Raw genomic sequence first — 15,865 nt, forward strand, 5'->3', positions numbered from 1 at the left:
GGGACATGGGTTCGGGCCCTGGTCTGGGAAGATCCCACATGCCGCGGAGCAACTAAGCCCATGCCCCACGAGTACTGAGCCTGTGTGCCGCAACTACTGAAGCACACGCGCCTAGAGCTCTGCAACAAGAGAAGCCACCGCAAAGAGAAGCACGCACACCGCAACGAAGAGTAAGTATCCCCTGCTCGCCACAGCTAGAGAAAGCCCACGCGCGGCATTGAAGACCCAACACAACCAAAAAATAAATAAATAAATTTGTAATTTCAAAAAAAGAAACACATTTAAAAAAAAAGAAATATGGTACAAATGAACCTGTTTACAAAACAGCAGTTGAGTCACAGATGTAGAAAACAAACTTGTGGTTACTAGGGGGGAAAGGAAGGAGGAGGGATAAATTGGGAGATTGGGATTGACATATACACACTACTATATATAGAACAGATAATTAATAAGAACCTACTGAATAGCATGGGGAACTCTATTCAATACTCTGTAATGACCTATATGGGAATAGAATCTAAAAAAAGTGGATATATGTTTATGTATAACTGACTCACTTTGCTGTACAGCAGAAACTAACAACATTGTAAATCAACTATACTCCAATAAAAAATGAATAAAAATAAAAATTAAAAAAAGAGCATAATCTGCTTACCCCCTGGCTCCCGCACGCATTCTCCACTCCCCTTCAAGGCTAACTCCTTTAGTCTCAGCCTACATGTTGCTTCCTTTGGGAAGTCTTCCCTGGTGCTGGCATCTGGATCAGGCTGTCCTTCTGTGGGGTCTCATGGCACTCTGCAGTTTCCCACTGTAGTTTCCTGGTATCTCTTCTCTGTCTCAGCTCAAGGTTCAGTGACTGAGGCGATGTTGACAGTCTGTGTCCCGAGCCTGGCCCAGGGCCATGTTGGGCTCAGTAAAATTTTCCTAAGTGAATGAATGAGTGATCCTGTAAGTGTGTCCAGTTTATGTTATATACATTGTAATACTTTGCTTTACATTATGGGTTTTGGTTTTTTGTGTCTATTATACTGCAGTGTCTTGTCATAAAACAAACTCAGGAGTCTAATTTTAATCTTCTTATATGGTTATTTGCCTCTAGAATCGAACAAATCCTCAAATATCATTGTTAACAGAGAATACCTCATGGTCCAATTGGTTTCTGGTGGGAGTCCTTTAGGAGAGTTGCTGATAATCAGATACTAAGGCTCATATGGGGTAACTGGGAGGGAAAATGGGATATTTTTATAGAAGCACTAGCAGCTGCTTATGCTTTTTTTTTTTTTTTTTTTTTTCCGATGTGGACCATTTTTAAAGTCTTTATTGTCTCAGAACAGCTCTGGGAGATAAAGCATATGCGTGGGATACAAATGAAGAATATCTCTTCAAAGCGATGGTGGCTTTCTCCATGAGAAGAGTTCCCAACAGAGAAGCAACTGAAATTTCCCACGTCCTACTTTGCAATGTAACCCAGCGGGTGTCATTCTGGTTTGTGGTTACCGATCCTTCAAGGAATCACACCCTTCCTGCTGTTGAGGTACAGTCAGCCATAAGAATGAATAGGAACCGGATCAACAATGCCTTCTTTTTGAATGACCAGACTCTGGAATTTTTAAGAATTCCTTCCACTCTTGCACCACCTACTGACCCATCTGTGCCCATCTGGATTATTATATTTGGTGTGGTATTTTGCATCGTCATAGTGGCAACCATGCTATTGATTTTGTCAGGAATCCGGCAACGTAGAAGGGAGAACAAAGGACCATCTGAAATGGAAGACACTGAAGATAAATGGGAAAACACAATCACAATTGAAAATGGCATCCCCTGCGATCCCCTGGACATGAAGGGAGGGCACGTTAATGATGCCTTTGTGACAGAGGATGAGCGGCTCACCCCCCTCTGAAGGGCTGCTGTTTTGTTTCCCCCTGAAACTCAACACTTGTTTCTGTGCAACTGCTGAACATCACAATTCATTGAGGGAAGATTATATATTTTGTTTCACGATTCTTCTTTTGTAAGATATTTTGAATGTGCATGAAATTGAAAGGCAATGAATTATACCCATGAAGACCGTTGGAATAATAAGCTGTTGACTATCCAAAATATTCTAAAATATTTCTCTGACAGCACAGTGTGTAAGTGTAGTCATGTGGCATTTGTAGTTACTGATTTTAAAATGCATTAGTATTTAAGTATTTCCAGCAATAAGGTCAGGCCAGTATATATATATCACACTTTAAAGACCTAAGAAAAAATATTTTTCCAGTGGAGAATGCCTATAATATGGAGTCCAAATCATTGAAAATGGATCCTTTTTGAATATCATTTATATCACTCTGTATATGACAAGATAAGCAAGAATAACAAGTAATTACTGTAAATGGGTTGGATAAAAATGGGCGTGTTGATATACAAGGTGGAATTTGATCCTGTTATCATACCAACAGTTGCTTATATATATTTTCTGACTATCATTCTCTAATAGGGCATCTCTATTCATTGATTATTTCTGCAGTTTGTAGGAGTACAATCTATGCTAACTTAATAAAGTGCTAATCATCTCTTTTTAAGTGGAAAAAAAAAAAAAAGTCTTTATTGAATTTGTTACAATATTGCTTCTGTTTTATGTTTTGTTTTGTTGTTTTTTGTTTGTTTTTTGGCCCTGAGGCATGTGGGATCTTAGCTCCCCAACCAGAGATCGACCTCACCCCCTGCATCAGAAGGCAGAGTCTTAACCACTGGGCCATTAGGGAAGTCCCCTGCTTATACTTTTGATAGTCAAGTCAAAGTAGCTAAGTTCCATGACTAAATTTAGTGGAAAATTATCTTTTGTGTTTGTTTTGCCAGTTTTTTTTGTTATGCAAAACTGTTATTAAAATCTCTTAATCTGAAGCTTTATGGTTAATCATACAATAGAAGAGCCCATTTCTATCAGTTGATGAGGTTTTGGCTAGTATTCAGAGAAGTCTGGTGCTAGAGGTTACCAAGGTCAAAATTCTGCATCACCATGGAGTCAGGCAGGACAGGACTATACACTTATGGTTAATAGTCTTTTGGAGGCTCAAATAGACATGTAGATTTTTGCGAAATTTCACTGCCTTCGTATCTTGCCATCCCCCTCCCCAAGTAGTACCTAGCAAAATCTACTTTAAGTGCCTTACACTTTGGTTTTGAAATTTTTAATTTCTTGTGGGTTGAAGCCTTATTAGTTTGTCATAAAACCATGGATTACGATCTCTATTACTACAGAGTGAGGAGGGGTACAGGATGAATAACTGCTAAGATCGTTTCTAGTGCTAACTTTTTATGATGTTGTATTAGAGCTGAATAGAGGGGTCTCCATGCGAAAGCCCTCTGTTAGGGAAGCTCCTGGAGAAGCAGGTGGGTCTGAGCTGGCATTGCAGGTGAATTCTGAGATGGAGAGAGGCCAAGTGACCCAGACCGAGAGTGGCGTTAGAGCTATACTTACTTTCAACAGATATGTTTGTGCCTCCATGATATGCCAGGGCACTGTGAAAGATATGAATGGCATAGGAGGGAAGGTAAACGAGGTACAAAAAAAGTGACATTCATCAGATATTTACACAACAAATATTTATTAACTCTTATTATATGCCAACACAGTGCTAGGCATTGGAGACTTAAAGACACTAATTCCTTGTCTTCAAGGGGTTTGTAGTCTAGTTGACAGAAACATTCAAAACAAGTACCTTGTGGGACCGAGTGTTTGAGAACACAGACTTTGGAATCAGGTAGGTCTGGGTCCAGCCTTGGCCCTGCCACTTACTCTGTGACCTTAAACAAGTCACATACCTGTTGGAGCTTATCTCCTCATCTGAAAGTAACACTGTCTCTCAATAAATAATGGTGTGGCCATAGGGAGAAATATAGTCTAAAAAAAAGGAGTAGAACTGTGTGAATTCTTATGGAAAAATGCCCCAAATGTAGTGTTGGCTGAAAAACCCATTTTCTACTTAATGTGATTTCACTGTAAAAAAGAAGAAAAGAGTTTTGTGGTGGAGAGAAAGGTCTAAAAGGATGTATACCAGCTGTTTAAAAGTGTGAGTCATTAGGGGGACTGTCTGTTTTTTATTACATCTGTTGTTAGACTCTAAAAAAAAATTACGTGGGTGTTAATTTGCCACCTAAAAAATAATAAGGATAATAGAAAAAAAAGAAAAAAACCCAAAGAAAAACAAAAACCTCTTCCCAGGATTTCTGGCAGGATTGAACAATATTATGCCTGGAGAATGCTCAGCGTGAGGTCTAGCACATAGTGTCAATCAGTAAACAGGTGCTGTTACTTTTATTGCTGTTCACAACAGCTGAGGAGGAAGATGGGTGCTGGACTGCAGAACCCTTGAATGTTGAAGTTAGGTTCTGTGGTTTGAATTTCCAAGGTCAGTTGATTCTTTGGATGTAGGATCTTGGTTGTCCTGTGGGGGGGGGGGGGTCCTTGGTTGTCCCACGGGGCCCAGATCTGGTGACTAGGGTCGTCGTGGTCCGTGAGCTTTTTGTGGCCTTGGCTGAAAGAGAGAGACCCACAGCTGGGTGAGGTGTGCCAAGCCTACATGCCAAGCCCATCCCCTCCCCTCATTCTCTTTTGAGGATAGAAACACTGTCTGCCTCATCTTGAAGGGAGGGAGAGAGGTGGCCTGCCAAGCTGTGATATCTGTCCTAAAAGAGACCTGGGACTTTCATGGGCCTTGTGGCTTTTGGAGTCATCCTGGGTTTAGATTCGGACCTTGAGTGACGTATCAAGACTCTCTTGACCCTGCTTCTTCATCTGTAAAATGGGGATAATGCTCCTACCTCTTTCACTTGGATGTCATAAATGGTTCTTTTCCTTGTTTCTGTTGGATTAAGGGTGGAAAAGAATTTTTTTGAGGTAGGATTTATGAGTCATTTTATAAGGCTTACTTTTTTTAAAATATAAATTTATTTATTTATTTATTGCTGCATTGGGGTGGCTTCTCTTGTTGCGGAGCACGGGCTCTAGCTGCACGGGCTTCAGTAGTTGTGGCACTCAGGCTCAGTAGTTGTGGTGCGCAGGCTTACTAGCTCCACGGCATCCCGGACCAGGGCTCAAACCCATGTCCCCTGCATTGGCGGGTGGATTCTTAACCACTGCGCCACCAGGGAAGTCAGGGCTTACTTTTCATCTGCCGGTGAAGGAGATAGTTGAAATGAATCTTCATGAAAAAAAAAAAAAAAAAAAAGATCTATTCTGTAGTTTTCACTTTCTCTTTAGTCCTGATTTTTAAAATATTTGTTGCTTTGTGGTACTCTTCTCTTGGGAGTGTTTTGTTGCAGATGAAACAATGTAGTTTTCCTTAGGTGTGATTTATACTGGGTGCCCATACATCCAGGTGTGCAAGAGAACATCTTGGTTTTTGCCTGTTGTCCTGGCATTCTGTTTTGTTAGCTTTTTTTTCGCCACTCAAAGTGGCCATGTTTGGTTCTTAATTATATGGTCACCTAGTTATATCCCAATTGAATGCCTTTTAAACAAATAGTGTCACTTAGCTTACATTTTTCAGGATCCCATTGATAGTCATGGAGTCATTTTCAAAATTTATTATAGGTCTGTTTTCTGATCAGCTACCCTTTATAATTTGCACTTGATAATGTGTTCATGTGTCAATTTTGTTTCATGGTTCTCTTTTGTAATTTAATTTCAATTCATTTCTATAATTTTTAAAGTTCTGAGGTTTTTCTAACTTCTGCAGTGCCTAAAGTTGATGCCAGGTATTTAAATAAACAAGAAAGGGAGGAAATTAGATTTGAGAGAATATTGTATGTCAGCCTTCTTGCTGGACATTTCACAGACCTTCTCATTCAATATTAAGTAAAGAGTGTAACTAAATAAACTGCTGAAAGGGAGGCAGCCTGCTGGGCTGAGAATTGAGAGACCTGATTTCAGTCTTGGTTTTGTTACTAATAAGATTTATTAACCTTGACAAATTATTTCCTTCTCTGGGCTTCTGCTTCCTCATCTGTAAAATGGGGAAAGAGTGGTGGTTGGGTAAGGCTCCTTTCTGGCTCTAAGATTTGATGACTGATCTTTATGATAGCTTAAATTTGAAACTCTCAGCATATCCCTTTTAATTGCATTGAATGCTTTTATGAATGGATTAAGAAGCAAGTGGTTATTTACTCTAAAGTAACTCAAATTACCAAAAAAGTTTTTTATTTTTTCTTTTTCCCCAAACAACTTTACTGACTATTGAGAAAAAATTGAGGCACCTGTGTACTGTCCTCTCAAATTTGCAGCTTAAAATGTATGCTTTTTGTAGGACTGGTATGACTGTTACCTCAGGGAACACAACATTTTATTTTTGTGTTAAAATATGGATCCTTGTGAGATCGCTCTGAGTGCTGAGCCAACAATAATACGTTAACTGTTTTTGTGACCAGAGGTGGAAGAAAACTATTTCGTGGCAGTGTAGGGAGATGATAAGACCAAAGGAAAGGTGATCTGTCAACCTGAGCCCCATTTCCTCTCTTCTTCTGGATGGAGACAGTTGGGGCTTTCAACTTGGTACAGAGCTGGGACTTCCGTGTGTTTGCGGAACAGAGTTGCTGAGGCCCTTGACCCTGTGGGGTGGAGGGAAAGGGAGGTAGGTCTCTGTAACAGGATAATCCTGCTTCTCTCGTCTTGTGAAATGCTGGCCCTGAAGCGGGTTTTCTTGCTGACCTTTTCTGCCTACTTCCCTCCCACTTTTGCTTTTGGTTTTGTTTTGCTTTTATGCTCTCTGTGCCTGTTTGCAGGTAGAGGGCTAGTCAGGGCCTGGGAGGCAGTGTGGTACAGGCTTTCGGGAGCCAGGCAGACTTGTGTGTTCACCTCTGAACTCAGCTACCCAGGAACTGCTGTGCCTTGGATGAGTGCTGAACCTTTTTTATACCTCAGGTTTCTCATTTGTAAAATGATAGTAACTTTAGTAGTTGAGTTGATTTTGGTTGCAAGTACTTTCTAAAATCTTAGAAAAGGGACTTCCCTGGCGGTCCAGTGGTTAAGACTCTGCGCTTCCAATGCAGGGGGTGTGGGTTCGATCCCTGGTCAGGGAACTAAGATCCCACGTGCCATGAGGTGTTGCCAAAAAATTAAAGAAAAAAAATCTTAGAGAAGAGGGGGTTTATTGGAAGGATGCTGGAGGGAGAGCCGAGCAACGGAATCTTCAGGTGGTGCAGGAACTGGGACGAGTCTGGGCCCCTTGGCATCAAGGGTGGTGGGCCCCCTGTCTACGGCACAGCCTCTTTCTCTGGTAGTCAGCATCCACCCCATCAGCAGATCCATCAGAGCTACCTTCACAGTCTAGCCAGCTTCTGTTCTGCACTACCTCCGGGATTCTCTCTCTGTCCTGGATTCCTGGGTTCGCCTTCTAAGGGCCTTCCTGTTTCTGTGCTTCTTCACCCTCAGTCTGTTCTCAGCAAAGCAGCCGAGTGAGGCTGTAAATCATGATGGTAAAACTTGCCACTTCTTAGCTGAATTCTAAGGACTTCCAAGCTCCCTCTGAGCAGAAGCCTAATTAGTAGTTTACCTCTCATCACCTACTCTTCTCCCCTTGATTTCTCTGCTGCAGCCAACCTGACTCGTTGATTCTGAATCGTAGGAGGCATTCCTTCTGCCTCAGGGCCTTTGCACTTGTTCCCTCTGTCTGAATGCCCTTCTGTCAGGCTGTCTGCAGGCTCATTCTCTCACCTCCTTCCCGGAGGCCTTTTCTAACCACCTTACTTAAAATTAAAATTGCCTTGTTCCCAATCTCCTTTGCCTGCTTTGCTTTTCTCCGTAGTATACATCACCACCCACCATACGATACATGTTCTACCTACTTATTTTGTCTCTTTCCTCAAACTATAATGAAAACTCCACAAGGGCAGGAACCCTGTCTGCTTTGTCAGTGCTGAATCTCCAGCGCCTGGCACACAGTAGGCACTCAGTGGATACCTGTGGGACGAAGAACATTTTTCATCATGTATCTTCCTTAGTTTGAGTCAGCAATGCAAGAGGGATGGGCATGTAAAATAAGCCTGACCCCTGAAAACTTTACAAGTGTGAGTCCCAGAGAAGAGGGGAGAGAATTGTCATCTGAAAGCCATCCCAGTTGGGGTCTCTGTGGTTGCCATGAGGACTAAATTGGTGTATGATTGCCTAGTAGGGGCTAAGAAAATGTTCATTCTTTTCTCTTTCTGAAAACACATAACTTCCTGACAATATTAATACTCAGAAATTCAGTCAGATCTCCATAATAGAGCTTTTTGTTTGGAAAGGTAAAAATTTGGATATGTGATAATAAGAAAACATATGCAGCCTCATGTTGTAATGAGTGATGGAATACATAATTCTCTCTTCAAAAGGAATGGTTTTGAAATTTTGCAAATTGTACACAGGTTTTTATAAAGGTTCTTCTGGTATCTGAGCAGATCCAAATCTCAGGACCCAGGTCAGGTCAAGAAAGAGGTGAAGACATGGAGTGGGAAGGCATCAGTTTTCAGTTTAGTCTTTGTTAGTAGGAATTTTTTCCCAGAGGCAGTCTAGGCTGTGGAGTACATTCATCTTTGGATTTTATAATGAGTCTCTACTAATTTACTCTTTTGTATTCATACTTACAATGTTTTGCTTTTCAAAGGAATGTGTACATTATATATTTGAAGTGAGTTCTTCCATTATAAAAAAATAGTTTACGTTTCTGTCTGATAACTTTTTGAATAGAGATTGTTTCTTGCAGTTTCATAGGGATGAAGAACTTGAATAGTTGTGTTGTTTTTTTGTTTTTTTTGTTTTTTAAAGGTGTTCACTGCTTTGTTCCTGAGCTATTCAAGTAGAAACTTAAGCTTTGGAGTCAGACACTCTTGGGTCAGACACTCTGGCACTTCTTAGTCACGTGACCTTGGGCAGCCCTTCAGTCTGTATGCAGTGACACGATCATCCTAGCACCTAGCTCCGTAGACCTGTTGGGAGAGTTCAGAGATATAATATGGGTAAACAGAAGGCCTGTCTTCAAACATAGTAAGCACTGAAATAATAGCTATTTTTATTATTAATAAATTGTAAAAGTCCTTTGAAGTTAAGTATCTTGTTATAAACTTCACTCTAATTTTAAGCACCTAAGATATGTCAGAACTAGCATAATTTGAAAAAAAAAAAATTGTAGTTCTGTATGTGTCCTACTTCCAACAAGCAATTTTCCTAAGCGTAACATACGGACAAGGCATTTGTTATGAAAACTTATTTTAAAACCTTGAGGTTTCTCTTTTTAAAGTTGATGACGAAACTTAGGCAAGTCTTTTTTTTTAATAGTGGGTTTTATATGGAGATTAGTAAATTAATGTTTAGTTTTCCTTTTCATAGTGATTTCTAGATCCTGGTTACAGTTGTTATTGAACAGTGCTAACACCAAACTTTTTCTTCCATGGAACTCACCTAATTAGGTGAAACTTTATCCACCATATCACTCTGCTGTAACAACAGTGGTCTGTCTTGTTTCATTAGGACATCTTATCATGGTTCATGTCATTAGTGTCTGAATTTAGATTCCATGAGGCCTGAGGGACATCTGTTGAAGTATTTTTCCTTTGTAAATGGCATAGATAATCTCCAGGCACTGGGACTTTTGTTTTCTATACTTGAGTTTTGCTTAGTTTTCTAAAGATGAGAAATATTTTGAGAATGGTAACTCAGAGCATTATAGGCAAATTCAAAGTAGCATCATGGTGTTTAAGAGCTGTCTCAAACCTGAAAGACAAAATGGATGGAGTCATTTGTAAAAAGATAGGAGGGCTTTTGGACTTACTTTTCCTTGAAAAATTGTATTCTGATTTTGTACAGATGATAGTATTTGCTATGGTGTCTATACACGTGATTATATTAAAGTGTTCTTCAGAGATATTACTAATTATCCTTGTTTTGAGTTTTGTTTTCTGCTGGCAAAAGGATTAGTACTCAACTTTTGGTATTAGCAGACATGAAAAAACAGGATTTGTACAGTTATAAATCTTTATTACTAGAGAAAAGAAAAATATATAAAAGGAAATGATATAATATTTATTTATTTATTTATTTATTTATTTATTTATTTATTTATTTATTTATGGTTGCATTGGGTCTTTGTTGATGCACACGGGCTTTCTCTAGTTGCGGCGAGCGGGGGCCACTCTTCATTGTGGTGCGCCAGCTTCTCATTGCGGTGGCTTCTCTTGTTGCGGAGCACGGGCTCTAGGCATGCGGGCTTCAATAGTTGTGGCACGTGAGCTCAGTAGTTGTGGCTTGCGGGCTCTAGAGCACAAGCCCAGTGGTTGTGGCTCACGGGCTTAGTTGCTCCGCGGCATGTGGGATCTTCCCGGACCTGGGCTCGAACCTGTGTCCCCTGCATTGGCAGGCGGATTCTTATCCACTGCGCCACCAGGGAAGTCCCATAATATTTATTTAAAGTTGTTTCCATTGGGAAAAATATTTTACTGATTGTATAGGTTGAATAATTGGTATAGCTAGATATTTTTTAAATACAGCTTTATTGATATGTATTTCACGTAACATTCACTCCTTTGAAGTATGCAGTTTAATGGTTTTAACATATTCACAGACTTGTGTAACTGTCACCACTATCTAATTTCAGGACCCATTAGCAGTCCCTTCCTATTCCTCCTTCCCCTCATTCCCTGGCAACCACTAATCTACTTCCTGTCTCTATGGATTTGCCTATTCTGGACATCTCATGTAAATGGAATTACACAACGTGTGACCTTTTGTATCTGGCTTCTTTCACTTGGCAATGTTTCTAAGGTTGATCCATGTTTGTAGCATTCACGTCATTCCTTTTTATGATCAAGTAATATTCCATTGTATAGATAGATATACGACATTTGTTTATCCATTCATGAGTTTGGGCTGTTTCCACTTTTTGGCTGTTATGAGTAATGGTGCTATAAACTTTTTTGTTCAAGCTTTTGTGTAGACATATGTTTTTTAATTCTCTTGGGTATATACCTAGGAGTAGATAGATGTTTTTAAACAATACATACAGGAATATATTTTCTTGAATTTTACAAAGAAATATGTAGAAAGAGGAAGACTTATTCTGAAAATTGTTAGTACACCTAATTTAAAATTTTGTAAGGTCAAGAAAATTTAATTAGAACATCTGTTAGTGAGATCATCTTTATAGTTGAATAATTAGAAAAAAATGCATGATTCTTTGTTCTGGTTCCCTTGTATGATTAACTTTGCATTTTAGAGAGTTTCAGCTGTAGACACTAGATAAAATTTGATTAATTGAGAAGTTATTTAATAAAGGGAAGTATATTGTAAGTATGAAGGTATTTATTAAAATTCTGCTGTTTTTCTTTTTTTCTTTTGAAGTGGTTTAGAGTAGTGGTTCAGACCATGGCTTTGGAGTCAGTCAGACCAGGGTTAAATCCAATCCTACTCTGGCACTTATTAGCTCAGTGACCTTGGACAAGTTATTTAACCTGTCCAAGCCTCCTTTCCCTAATCTGTAAAATGAAGGTTGGTATTTATCTCACAAAGTTGGTGTGTGAATTGAGAATGTGTGAAGTGTGTGTCACAGTGCCTAGTAATAAAAACTGATAAATGTTGATGGGAGTGCTTTTCCCCCAGTGTAGTGATTTTTCATTTAATCCTGGGGGGTTTCATGAGGCCCTGAGAGCAGTTTCTTCCAAACTTCTTGGACCATGACCCACACCAAGAAACACCTTTTACAACGTGACCCAGTCTTGCACACAATCCTGTATCTCTCTATATGGATATATGTAGTCAGAATTTCAGGAGACAGCACTTAACCTTTACCATGTGTAGTGTATTGTTTTATTTTTTACTTTAAATTAATGGACTCTGTTTTTTAGAGCAGTTTTAGGTTTACAGAAAGATTGAACCCCAACAGTTTTCCCTATTATTAACATCTTGCTGTAATGGGATAGCTTTGTTATAATCAATGAACTAATGTTCATACATTATTATTAACTAAAGTGCATAGTTTACATGAGGGTTCACTCTTTCTGATGTACAGTTCTGTGAGTTTTGACAAATGTGGAGTGTCATTTATCTACCAATATGGTATCATACAGAGTAGTTTCACTGCCCTAAAAAATTCTTTTCCTTCCTCTTACTCATCCTTCCTTCCACCCTCAACTCCTGGCAACCACTGATCATTTTACTGTCTCCACAGTTTTTTCTTTTCCAGAATGTCATATAGTTGGAATCATACAGTATGTAGCCTTTTCAGACTGGTTTCTTTCACTTAGCCATGTGCATTTATGTTTCCTCCATGTCTTTTTGTGACTTGATAGCTCATTTCTTTTTATCACTGCATGATATTCCATTTTCTGGATGCACCACAGTTTATTTATCCATTCACCTACCGAAGGATGTCTTGGTGACTTCCAAGTTTTGGCAGTTATGAATAAAAAGCTACTATAAACATTTGTGTGTAGGTTTTTGTGTAGATATAAATTTTCAGTTCATTTGGGTAAATACCAAGAATCTTAATTGCTGGATCTCATGGTAAGAATATGTTTAGTTTTGTAAGAAACTGCCAGACTGTCTTCCAAAGTGGATGTACCATTTCACATTTCCACCAGCAGGTTCCTATTGCTCCACATCTTTGTCAGCATTTGGAATTGTCAGTGTTCTGGATTTTGGACATTTTATTAGGTGTGTAGTGGTTTCTCATTGTTGTTTTAATTTGCAATTCCCTAATGACCTCTGATGAACATCTCTTCACATGCTTATTTGCCATTTGTGTATCTTCTTTGATGAGGTGTCTGGATCTTTTGTTCATTTTTTGATTGAGTTCTTTGTTTTCTTATTGAGTTTTAAGAGTTCTGTGTATATTTAGGATACAGATTCTTTATCAGACATGTGTTTTATGAATATTTTCTCCCAGGCTGGTCTTTTCGTTCTCTTTTTAAAAATAAATAAATAAATAAATAAATTTATTTATTTATTTATGGCTGCACGGGCTTTCTCTAGTTGCGGTGAGCAGGGGCTACTCTTCGTTGCGGTGCACAGGCTTCTCATTGCAGTGGCTTCTCTTGTTGCGGAACACGGGCTCTAGGTACGAGGCCTTCAGTAGTTGTGGCTCGCAGGCTCTAGAGCGCCGGCTCAGTAGTGTGGCGCACGGGCTTAGTCGCTCCACAGCATGTGGGATCTTCCCGGACCAGAGATCAGACCTGTGTCCCCTGCATAGGCAGGCAAATTCTTAACCACTGAGCCACCAGGGAAGTCCCTTTTCATTCTCTTAATACTGGTTTTTTTTTTTAATGTGTGTTTTTTGGTTTTTTTAAATTTTTATTTTATATTAGAGTATAGTTGATTTACAGTGTTGTGTTAGAATACTATTTTATGTTGTTCTTCTCCATTAAAAAATAAAACTGGCCCTGAGGGCACTAATTGATTATACAGCACATTAGTAGGTCACAACCTGTGGTTTGAAAATCAGTTCTGCTTCCGTAACGTTCACATGGACAATGTCAGTAAAGCAACCATCATTCTGAGCAGTAATTCTCAACATTGATGAACAAGGGTGTCAGCGTTGATACTGCCCTGTTCCTATTTTAAAGGATTCTTTAAGTTTTAGTGAATAGATTAAATTTGGTCAGCTGCATCACCTCCACACATGGTATGGAGTAATGGCATATCTAGACATTACAAGAAGCTTCATGAGTTTTGTATTTCTACAAGGTTTTAGACAGGTTCCCTCAAAATGCATATGCTTTTAAATACTGGAGGGATTAAGTAAGTAAGGTGAAGGGAAGCTAAGATGTATATTTTGTATTCTCAGGAATAGTGTGTGACCAGATTTCACCAATTCAAGCTGGTGAGAGGAAATTTTTATATGATGGAATATATACTTTTAAAATATTAAATTATTAAAGCAAAGGGACTTCCCTGGTGGTGCAGTGGTTAAGAATCCGCCTGCCAATGCAGGGGACACGAGTTCGACCCCGGTCCAGGAAGATCCCACGTGCCACGGAGCGACTCAGCCCGTGCGCCACAACTACTAAGCCTGCTCTCTAGAGCCCGCGAGCCACAACTACTGAGCCCTCGTGCCACAACTACTGAAGCCCATGCGCCTAGAACCCATGCACTGCAAGGAGAAGCCACCACAATGAGAAGCCCGCGCACCACAACGAAGAGTAGCCCCTGCTCACCACAGCTAGAGAAAGCCCGCGTGCAGCAATGATGACCCAACACAGCCAAAAATAAATAAATAAAATAAATAAATAAAATAAAAAAGGCAAAAACAGTGACTTGAACTAATTGATATGGTTATTGAGGATCTAATTTAATGGTCATTTAACTGTATTAGTCTCTTATGAGTAGATGCTACTTAAATATTTAAATGTGTCTGTCCTCTCAAGAGTGTTAAATATTTACTTCTTGCTTATTTAGAAAAAAATTCTTCATTGATCTTGAAAGGCTAGTTCTAGTTCTTTGCCAAAATAATACAAATTCCAATTACAGAAATTGAATGTAATATGATCTTACCAAACTATTCGTTCATTTTCTTTGGAGTTAATTCATTTCCCCAAAATTTGCAGGAGTGGGGGTGGGACTCCCGCCCACCCCCAATACCCTGCAGTGCCACCTTGTGGAAAGAGGGAAAACTTTAACAAGGGATTTCTGTGATGTCTAGTTTTGAGTAAAATCTGCCAAATATCATATGCATGTGTACAGGCTTCTGACTTTTACACTAACATTTAAAAAAATTTTTTTAATTTATTTTTTGGCTGCCTTGGGTCTCATTGCTGCATGCAGGCTTTCTCTAGTTGGGGCGAGCGGGGGCTACTCTTCGTTGCGGTGCACAGGCTTCTCATCGCGGTGGCTTCTCTTGTTGTGGAGCACAGTCTCTAGGCGCGTGGGCTTCAGTAGTTGTGACACGCGGGCTCAGTAGCTGTGGCTCGCAGGCTCTAGAGAGCAGGCTCAGTAGTTGTGGCGCATGGGCTTAGTTGCCCCGCAGCATGTGGGATCTTGCTCGGACACAGGGCTCAAACCCGTGTCCCCTGCATTGGCAGGCGGATTCTTAACCACTGCGCCACCAGGGAAGTCCCAAACACTAACATTTTTAAAAGATTTTTATCCTTCTTCTCTCTGATGTGGAGTAACTCAGTGATTTAGGGGGGGAATATATTGGTTTTTTTTTTTTTCCTATGGAGACCTTGAAGATAAGAAGGCAGACACCTACCCTTTGTGACTCAACCTATTTTAAAAAGAAATTTTTTATATACTTGGGGGAGTTTATTGAGTGCCTACTATGTGCCAGGCTTTACTCCAGGCACTAGTGATAGAGCAGTGAACTAACTAAAATCCCTGCTCTCAGGGAGCTTATGTTCTAGTGGGAGGAGACAGAGGATAAACAAATAAATATACAGCACAGATCAGGTGGTGATGAAAACGAAGAAGAAAAAAAGCAGAGTGAGATAGAGGAGTGCTGTTTTAGATAGGTTGGTTAGGTGAGCAAATGTTTTAAAGGCTCTACTATGTAAATGACTTACATTAGTGGTAGATTCCCAGTGATTTTCTTTATGTAGCTCAAATGTTCTTGAGAGTGAGGAGAAGTTGACCTCTTAATCTGATATGGTTATGCAGTTAGCTGCCTGCTAGGCTGCCTCCATCTTTTATTTACTGAGCACACTTATATTTTACTCAGGCACTGAGTTAGAGAACACAGGTCCTGCCCTCAGTGGCCTTATGGCCATTCTGGGTTTTTTTTTAACAACTTCTAAAAAAATAAAAATATGTGCAGCTTGAGACACACTTAGATGATTTCAAGAGCAGGTGATGGGTCACAACTCACTCCTGTGAGTCACAAACACTGTTCCAGTAGAGGATGTAATCATGAAAACC

General features: G+C 39.8%; 1 protein-coding gene and 1 pseudogene across 5 annotated transcripts in view; both read left to right on the forward strand.

Annotated features, from left to right (window-relative positions):
* The window catches only part of PPP1R13B (protein phosphatase 1 regulatory subunit 13B), an 85,435-nt gene that overhangs the window by 13,545 nt on the left and 56,025 nt on the right, over positions 1-15,865 (forward strand). The window lies entirely within an intron of this gene.
* Positions 1,211-2,570, forward strand: LOC309655601 (collectrin pseudogene; annotated as a pseudogene). Its single transcript has 2 exons — positions 1,211-1,215; positions 1,315-2,570. The product of its transcript is annotated as a collectrin pseudogene (transcript).

This window comes from Balaenoptera physalus, assembly GCF_965194825.1.
Source record: "Balaenoptera physalus genome assembly, chromosome: 2".
Lineage (NCBI taxonomy): Eukaryota > Metazoa > Chordata > Mammalia > Artiodactyla > Balaenopteridae > Balaenoptera > Balaenoptera physalus.